The sequence below is a fragment of the Chiroxiphia lanceolata genome, chromosome Z, assembly GCF_009829145.1.
Source record: "Chiroxiphia lanceolata isolate bChiLan1 chromosome Z, bChiLan1.pri, whole genome shotgun sequence".
NCBI classification, from domain to species: domain Eukaryota; kingdom Metazoa; phylum Chordata; class Aves; order Passeriformes; family Pipridae; genus Chiroxiphia; species Chiroxiphia lanceolata.
Window position 1 is genome coordinate 52,118,968 of NC_045671.1, and position 9,856 is coordinate 52,128,823.

Consider the following 9,856-nt stretch of genomic DNA (forward strand, 5'->3'; position numbering starts at 1 on the left):
AACAGTAGAACTATCAAACTATGTGGGCAATTTCCTTGTGCTCAAATTGCATTTTCTCCCTTCAGTGTTATACGGAAAAGGGTCTTGCCCTCTAGATTAGAGACTTTTGCATTAGAGGAAACTAGGTTATGTCTTCCACTGTCAGAGATAAAAATTATGAGCTGGAGTGCACTTTAGCCAGTCACTCTGAAAAATGTTAGCCCAAGGGGGTAATAATTAGAACTGGTTTTGTCAGGTGACTGCATTTTAAGCAGTGATGTGTCTAATAATTTAGATGAGGGGGTTGATATAAACATAAACATTTTTTTCAGTCAGCACTGTTGCCAGGGTTTTTTTCTTTCAGGATTGGTTGGTTGTTGTTGTTTTTTTTTTCTCAAAAGTAAGCACTTTTCAGAAATTATCTACTAAAATGTAATACTGTTAAGTATTATGGCGACCTGATAATATTATTTCCTTCAGAAACCAATAACTCAGCGCAGTCTGTGGATTTCATACACATAGTGATAAACTAGCCCATTATTTCTTATACTCTCAAGCACATATATATAGAAAATGCAGCAAATAAACAGCACATTGTGATTTTTCCCCTAAAAATGTAAAATACATCCAACTTTACATAATGGTCTTAACTTACACTAAGAAAATAAGCTCTGAGCAGGAGAAGATATCAGAATTAGTGTCTCGATGATAAAATAGTTCTGCTTCTTTTTTGAGAATGATGCTTCTGTTCATTGGCCTTGGGTGAAGGGAAAAGCAGGACCAAATTTTGGGGGTAGGTGATTGTTCTGGTGCCAAAACAGAGCCTAAAGTAATGAATGAGTACTGCAATCAGATGTGGAGATGGGAATGGACAGTTCCACTTGGGACAAGTGTGTCCACCCGCAGAGAGCAACAATTGGGGCTGAATGCTCAGCATACTCATCATGATATCCCCAATGCATTTTAGGAAGGACTAGAAATAGCTTCATTTCTTTTGTTAAGCACTTACATAAAGACAAAAGTGCTTTAATTGATGACAAGAGCTTTGTTCTTGTTTTAATAAAATCTCTCAGCCTTTGGTTACCAAACTTATTCCTGAATAATTCATTTATTTTCCTTTTTTCCATCCTGTGGGTATTTAAGAAGTTGTGCTGACAAGAAGACAGCTCCTAGCCTGGAACTGCTCTCTGCTAGAGCTAGCAGAGAGGATTAATGATATCGCTGGTTCCGTGCCAGATTCTAAATACCGCGCATCAGTTCTAAAAGTGGGATCAACTAGAAGTCAGGGCTGAAGAAAACAAATCTAAAACCGTAGCCCATAGGCTTTTAGCACTTGACAAATTCCAGTGAGCAGGGCCCATGGGAGCTTTACAGCTTCCTCTCACTGACAGGATGGTCAGGTTCCCTGGCTCAACATGAAAACATTTATTAAATCCTTTTCTCACCCTCCCATCCCCAAAAAATCCTAAATAGTAAACAATAATTCCCATATCGCATGGAGGAGGTGTGAAGTATAGACTGGGTGTCTATATTTGAGTGTTCCTATTTGCCTTTTGCACCTGCATAGGCAGGACTCAGCTCATTCTAAATGATATGCCTAGGCCAAATCCTTTTTGCATTTCTTCTGGGAGCAGTCCCATCAGTTTCAACAGGTTTCTTGTTTGCTTAAAGTGAACAGGATTTGCATTTATGCCATTTCTATGGGCAGGCAAAGATTTTTTGTATTACATTTGATATAGACAATTATGTTCCCATTGTACATATGAAAACAGACTGAATCTATACCTAAATATACATATACAACATATATCTTTTTATTACTAAAAATGAGCAAGAAGATTCTGGAATTTGTGCAAACTGTTATTTAGTTTCATATTTTGTTTCTAAAACATTTTTAAACACATTGACAGCATCTAACTCCTAAACCTGTATCCACTTAGGTTTATAAATTTTCTTCTTCATATGAAGACAGAGAGACAATTCAAATATGAATCCCTTTCCTTCCTTTCTTCCTTTCCTTTCCTTTAAGTAAGTGCTGTAATAAAGCTACCAAGGTTAGTATTTGTCCTTGCACCTTCAATGAATCCATGGTAGGAATGTTTTTTATTGCTCTGCCGTAGCTAAAATTGCTTAGTTCATGCTATCTATAAGACACATCATTTTTCAAAAGAAAACTCCCAAGTTTCATCAGAAAAAAGCATATCACACCCAATGCAAAGTGAATGACTATTCAAATACAGGGAACATATCCAAAAATACCTTTAGGGAAATGGCTTAACATAAATATTTTGTTTAGGAAAATATATATAAATTACCAGCTTAGTTCTCCTGAAAGCTTAAGTATTTTGTTCTGTTAATCCCAAGCAATTTTAATTACTTTGATAAATGTACATAAATGCATATAGTTGTTGAAATAGTCTTTATTTGGACCAAGAGGTTTTAAAGGGAGATGTCCATTTTATGTAATTGTTGGATGTTGACTTTTAGGAATGGATACACATGGGATACACTGGGAAATATCATTTGAGAAAAATGGGAAATTTTACCCATTGTTTCAGACCAAGGTATGTATGTCTATGGCATGCAGACAGAAATAATTCCTTTTGGTGTTTACATGTAACTTTACGTTACACCATTCTTTGGCCCTGAGTTACAACCTAAAATTAGCAAACAGATGTACTGGACACTCACAACAGACTTGATTCACCAGTATGTTCAATAATAAGCTCGTTCTTGAAATAAATTAGTTTTGTTTCTGAAAAATTTAGTAGGATTTCTAGCCTGCTGGTAAGGGCTTCTGAAGCTTGCCCCACAAATCCATGCCACCTTCTCTTTGGAGGTGGAATTCAAGGAAGGAGCTACAGCTTTTTCCTAGAGAGTTTTCCATCCCAGGACTTCTGTCCTTTTACAGCCTATATTCCTGGCCCAGGATCATCTGCTCTGGTCCAGAGGATGTCCCTAATACGAGCAAGTTTACAAAATGTATATTAATGCTTTAGTACTTTATTTAGAAAGTGGTGTTATTTTGTTATGACTAGCTATTATTCATAACTGGATCTTCTAAGCACTCTTTGCAAAACACATTGTAGTTAAGACTATTGCTACTGGATATATGGAGTGAAATGTTTCATGGTTTATATGCAGTGAGAGCCAAGGCATGGACAAATATTTGTGTAGCTACAGGTATCAACCCACTTAGGTGGTTGTTGGCTGGGAACTAGAAGCAGTTCCCTGTATGTTAGCGAGAAGTTTAGGATAGATGAATTGATCCTGATTCTCTACAGCAGCCCCCAAGTTAACTAACGTTTTCGAGGAGTTTGAGCTGACAACACTAACTCCATGCTAAAGCAAATCAACAGCATTCACCCATATATGTACTCTAGGGGAGGCCATCTTTCAGTGAAGGACTACTAACATGTAGATTGGGAATCTCCAGCTGCTTTGTAAATGGCTTATGCTAAAATTATCACTGTCAATCTCCAAAAGGCAACACAGAGGTCCTCCTTGTCTTACAGTTATTTTCTCTGTGTACACTGTTGATTAATGATAATGAGTTGTCTTGATCACCAAACTTACCAAAAACTCCCTCTTTTTCCTATCCTTGGTCACTTCTTCATACCCAACACTATTACTGATACCAGCATGTTTGTGGTTCACTGATTCCTCCTGGATGACTCTAGTCTACTAACAGGAGTCTACAGAGAATACATATTTGAAATACAACTGAATGGGGTACTTGAATATCTTATTTGCTGATAACAGCTTAAACATTGGGGTCTCATGCTGGGCTCCTCTTGCTGGTTTAGAACTTCTGTCCTACAGAGCTTCCCTGTGGCACTTAGGTGAATATAGAAGCTTTGAGAAACAACTCTCCTCAATAAGTAAAGGCTAATTTCAGGATAGTCAACATTTTCAGATTGTCCTTCCCTTTCATAGAACTTGACTATTATAGTACATTTGTCTTTTTTTTCCACCCTTCTTTTTACATGCACTTGGAATGGAATAAAAGTTCTTATTTGTCCAGTTATCATACAAACATGCTGGTTTCTGATGTACGCAACTCACGCAAATTGAATGAGACACTGTTGAACATCACTTTAAGGATGTTACATTTCAGATTTAAGCTTATAAGCTTCCCAGTGTGGTTACATTTTATTTAAGACTTTCTAAAAGGCTTTTGGTTTATTATAACCTCTAATTAACATTTGGAGAAAGAGTAACACACTCTAAGAGAAATTCTTTTAATTTACTGAGAAAAATAAGATATTTTGGCAAAAGGTTTTACAGGAGTAAAATACAACCAAGAAAAAATATTTCAATAAAACACTCAGCACAAAGATCCATTCCACAGAAAATACCCACTACAAAAAAATCAATATACTAGCTTTAGTAAAATACAATTCATTGGTTTTAAGTTACCCGCAGGAGAAGGAAAAGAGTAAAAGAAGAAAACAGATTAAAAGAGTAAAGGAGAAGAAAGAAGTAGAGAGGAAAGGAAAATGGTTACCATACAAGGTCTGATGGTTCACATCGTTCAAGTCACAGGAGAGAGGAGAGAGAAGAGCGAGAGAGAGCTCACATGGAGTCTCGTGTATTTATGGAGCTCAGTTTTCCCTCCCAGGCAGGATATCTCGGCAGTGCTTTCCAGGCCAGAGGGAGTTGTGCTGTAGCAGTCACAGGCTGCAGGGGTGTGCTGTGGGCGGGCTGCCGGGCCGGTTTGCCTTGACTGACAGTCTGGCAGCAGGGCCTGCAGCTCTGCCTGTGCTCTGTGTGGGCAGCAGGCCTTGCCCTCCAGCTCTGCCCTGTGCCCCAAGCACAGGCCTTGTGTGCAGGTTTTGCCATATTCCTGCTGGTCCAGGCCCAGCCCTTCCCCACATGCACACACACACTCACGGTGAGGTGCTTCCGACCCATATCAATAATTCAGTGAGATTTGGATCCAGGATCTCACAAAGGATTCTTAGGCTTTTACAAACTCAAGGTATGTACCAAGTCTTTATATGAATTTTCTCATAGCAGAGTTCAGATTCTCTTTGAGGGAAAAAATGTAGCAAATAAATAAAAGCTCAGTTGTTCACAATTAGTCCTACCCTAGCAACCAGTGTGTGCCCAATTAAAAACATTAGCTAAAGAACAAAGTTGTCTTTTCAAGGTTTTTATGAGAGTGAGTTAAAAACCCATGCTGCCATCATGAGAAATGCAGTCATTTGTACATCAGTGTTTTAGGACCTACTGGGGTGAGAGATGCTGTAATTGAGAAGACACTGAAAAATGCAGCAAATGTGGGATTTTCAAAGAAAACAGAAAACAGAAATGGTTTTCTTGCCAATGTGAAGAAACTGTCATGGTTTGTGCCTGCTAACATATCAACAGAAGGTGAAGCAAGAACAAAATCGGTATTAGGATGCAAAACCACCGTTCTAGTGTCTGTGATGAACTTTGTCCTCAGTTATAGAAAATAAAAGAGAAGGCTGCCTAGAAAAAAAGAATTAAGATTTAAGCCATCCCAGAAAATGAGCTACTGCAGAAAAATATTCAAATAATATTTTTCACATATTGCACTGCTCTGAACAATTCCTGAATTTCTCACTTCATAGACTAGACCCTAGCAAAAAAAAAAAAAAATCTATTTTCTGACCTTAAGTAGCGATTCAACAATCAGAAGAAATTCTATATCTTGAACAAATTTCTGAAAAGCAGAACTAAAACATGATAGTGATCTTCTGGCTCTTCTCACACTGTCATGTCAACTCAGCAGTTGGTTTTGTGGGTTTAGTTTCAGGTTTCATCAAAGCTACAAAGAATCTTAGACTGTGAACTGATGTTTTTGTTACACACAATGGGTTGATGTGGATTTCATGGTGGTTTGTGGTAGCATGGTTTGGGACAGATTTTTTTTAAAGCCTTTTCAGGAGAAAGGTGTGACCTTGCTTGAACTTGCTTTAACCTTGTAGATAGTTTGATACCTGTGTCACAGAAGCTACACTACATGTCTTTCTATGTCCTGGCCTGCCCTAATGTTGACAATTGTTAGATTTTCATGAACTCATTTACTGGGAAGAGATTTCCGAAGAATTTGAAAAGGACAAAGGAGGGGGGAAAGGAAAAAAACAAAGAAAATGTCACTTCATTAAGCTTTCAGTCTGATTTGGGTGGTGTTGTCTTCATCTCAAACACCTTGTGTTTACCAATCCATACATATGTGTAAAATTCTACACATAATATAGTAAATAAATCAGGATTGACCCCTTTCACATAATTTGTAGCCTCTTCACATCTGTTGTTTGTGAACTTAGATCCCCATGACCTCTGACATCACCATTAATTAAAATGCAATTAAACATTATTAAAAAGTCTGAAGGTCATGTCCAAAATCTTTGGCTCTTATTTTACATTTAGTACTTGGCCCTTTTTAGTTTTTTGTATGAGACCAATCAACTACTTCAATAATCTTCTACGTTATTCTTATATCCATCGCTAACATGAAAAAAAAAAAGTCCTGCTCTTAATCCTTTACACTTAAGACCAAGTTGCAGCACTCTGAGAAGGATAAATGTCTCCCTGCCTTCCTGTGAGGTCCAAATGCAAAAAATGTTCCAAAATGTTCAGGTTACAAATCTTATTATTTCCAGCTCTTGGTATTTCCCTCACTACACTGACCCTTTAGCTGAGGGGAAATTGCATTTATATGAATGAGCAGCGCTCGGCTGGAGATGTGCACTGTTGCTCGCATTCTTGGAATTTAAACATGGTTTTGTACAAAGGATGTTTTGCAAAGTGGAGACTGCATCATCCAGGCTTCTGACTCTTCACTCAGCTGCATCCACGTTTAAACACTCATGCAGCACTTTGCTCCAGTAGTGAATTTTGCAGGACTAGGAAAGGACAAGGATCTGGTCAAAACGGTTCACAGAGAAAGTCGTGGACTGGAAAGCTTTGCATGATCAACTAAGCAAGTGAGAGGGAATGTCACTCTGTTTTCCTTACACTCTTTACACTCCTTTAATGTTAGAGGAGTGTGCTCTAACCCTACTGCAGTGTTTGTTGAGAACCAAAGTGCATCAGAGAATCTCCCTTAGATTTTTCACTTGCTCCTTGTTTGTGGGAGATTTTTTAATTAAATAAGATTCGCTTAGATGGGGAAGCTCATGTTTTTTCTTTTGTGTCTGACAGTAGGTTTATAATGGGAGCTTTGTACTAATTTTTAATTTCTCTTTTGCAATATTAGTAAGGTGAACTAATAAAGATAAACACTTGCTCAGCCTGTGATGATACTGTGGAGCTTCAGTGCGTAATACCTCTCAGACCAAGCATCTCGCAAGACTCATGAAGAACCAACTGGGCACAGGCAAACAAGACTTCTAATAATCCAAATATATATAATCCAAATATGTTTGTTGGATGAATATACTGCCTCTGACTCAAATGTTTGTACAAATAACCACTCTCAGAAAGCATGAAGAATCACTAATAGGTAATGGACTTGTTCGCTGTGTCTAGTGGCACATCTTTTTCTTATGCTAAAGTATCTATGAGACTTAGAGAACCACAGCTTTGATTTAGGATGTCAGTACTCATGTTCCCTTTTTATTTGGTGCTACCTAGAATGACCTAAAATAACAAAAATTGGCATAGGCATTTTGCATTTGGTCCTTCTCTATTCAGGTGTCTTCATCTCAGCCAGAACATAAAAATAACAAAAACAACTTTCCTTTAAAAGGACATGTTAGTAATTTTGTCTATATACAGTTACTTTTCAAATTGTGTTAATCTGGTGGATGTCTATATATTTTTAGTGTTCTACTCTTTACTTGAAAACTATTCATAATTTGTATTGTGTTCACACATAAGCTCTGCACTGTGTTGATGAACATAGTTTATGTCCCGTTCTTTTCCCACCTTTCTGTTATGACCTCATTTTTTCAGGTGGCTGTTTCCAATAAATTTGACTCAATAGTATTTTTCTTGGCTATGCAAGAGGTGGGCATCCAAGAATCAGTGCCTTATTTCAGGACCTCAAACGACATTTTAGATGATACTGAAATAAAATCCCCAACAAAAACATTCTATTAGAGTATAGGTACTAATTTTGGGAACATGGAGGGTGTAATCCAGCTGTTCCTTAAGGCTCGAGGCTTCTACAGCAGTGATATGAAAAAGACAATCCTAACAGCAAAGCAGATATTCTTAAAAAAGTAATTTCAGAATAGCAAGGAACAAAGCCAAAAATTCCTCAGGATCAATAGGATTTTCCATTTAATATTTAAAGACATGGTTTGGTTCTGGATAAACTACTTATTCAACTTTCCCAGCCATAAAAAACCATGATTCTAAATGAGATGAAGGGCAATTTTGGCCAAGCATCTAATGGACTTATTTAAACAGCACAGCAAAACAGAAGGGTGATAGTTCGTGGTGGAGGGTGTCTTTCATGGTGTGCGTTTTTTTTTTAAATTGTGTTAATAAAATCTTAAAAAACCTTTTATCCCATAAAAGGCTGTGTTTTCATACCTGCTGTTTATGCTTTCAAAATGGACAGTATGCAAGTCCTGATACCTCATCATATAGGAAGCATTTAAAACATTTAAGGCTCCCTCTGAGATGAGCTTTCAAGAGCAAGAAGTTTTGCCAAACCTGCTTGAATTTTTCTTGAAGAAAGTGTTCTTTATTAATGCCTTCCTCTTTTCTGGAGCGGGTAAAAATGGCCTCCCTATTCTCATGGGTAAAATGAACATTCCTGCAAAGCTTTTGAAGATATGAAAAAAAATGGTACTTCTTCTGAAGAAAAAAATTGAGCAAGTCTGAAATGTTTAGAGCTTCTGATTAAACCTTCAGTGGTATGTTTCTCTTACACAAAGCATTTGTCAAAACTAACATGTCTGCTAGAGTCTTATTTATGCCACTGGACTGAAACTGACCGAATAATTTGTGTTGTTTATTGTTCAGTAAAGATTTTTTTTAAAAAAAAGGAGAATAAGTGTGGAAAAAATGGGAGATAGACAAAAATATATATTGAGGAATGTTGATTGTCTTAAGGAAAAAGAACTATTTTCTATTTTTAAAGTTAATAGAGTGAATCTGAAGGGGAAAGCACACCTTGCCATATGGATAATTTTAATATGTGAACATTGTCAGCATTTTCAATGAAACCAGTTGGCTAAGAAAAGCTGCTAAATAGGTGTGAAATAAGGTGAAATTACTAGGGAAACTCTTTTAAGGTACTTTGCTTTGTTCATTGCAGTGCCTTGCAGCAAAAAATAAAAAAAGGGAAAAATTCATTTACATACTGGAAATGGAAAGGCAGCTATGTTGATTTAAATTTGCTAAGAAAGTCTTGGAATCTATTTCCTCTTTCTCGGAATAAGTACATAATGTGTATATATAAAGATATACATCTGAAAAATATATATTATGTATATAATACCTTCAATTTTTTTACTCCCTATGTGTGAATCACAGTTTGTTATAAGTTACCACTATGTGTATGAGCATAAAACACGTAACTTGAATTGTCAGTTTATAAAATTTTCAGAATGTATGATTATAGTTCTCCTCTTACTCTAAATTTTACACAATTTATATGACTTATTTTATCTGTTGAAACACTGGATTTATGTCAACACATTTTTTTCCTTTTTTAACACAAAAATTTAATACTCTGAGCCTATTGCAGAGTCAGACTTGCAGACCAAAGGATGGATGGATGCATATGCATAAAGCAGGAGGTGGAGAGAAAAAGCATGTGGCACAGTTCAGCTGAAAGTATTTCACTGATAACACACTGTCTAAAAATATTTTAATTGTTTACAGGTTGCATAGTATATATGTTTGACATACTAAGGCACACTCCTATCAGCTGCTCAGAAACCATTCCAGT

At 36.8% G+C, this 9,856-nt stretch overlaps 2 long non-coding RNA genes across 2 annotated transcripts in view; one reads left to right on the forward strand and one right to left on the reverse strand.

Moving 5' to 3' along the window:
* The window catches only part of LOC116781193, a 28,317-nt gene extending 23,465 nt beyond the window's left edge, over positions 1-4,852 (reverse strand). The window contains exon 1 of the long non-coding RNA XR_004354804.1: positions 4,559-4,852. This is a non-coding gene — a long non-coding RNA (uncharacterized LOC116781193). The remainder of the gene's footprint in view (positions 1-4,558) is intronic.
* LOC116781195 lies at positions 4,506-8,934 on the forward strand. The gene is made up of 2 exons (XR_004354805.1): positions 4,506-4,960; positions 7,208-8,934. It is a non-coding gene; the product is annotated as an uncharacterized LOC116781195 (long non-coding RNA).
* Positions 8,935-9,856: the final 922 nt, after the last annotated feature.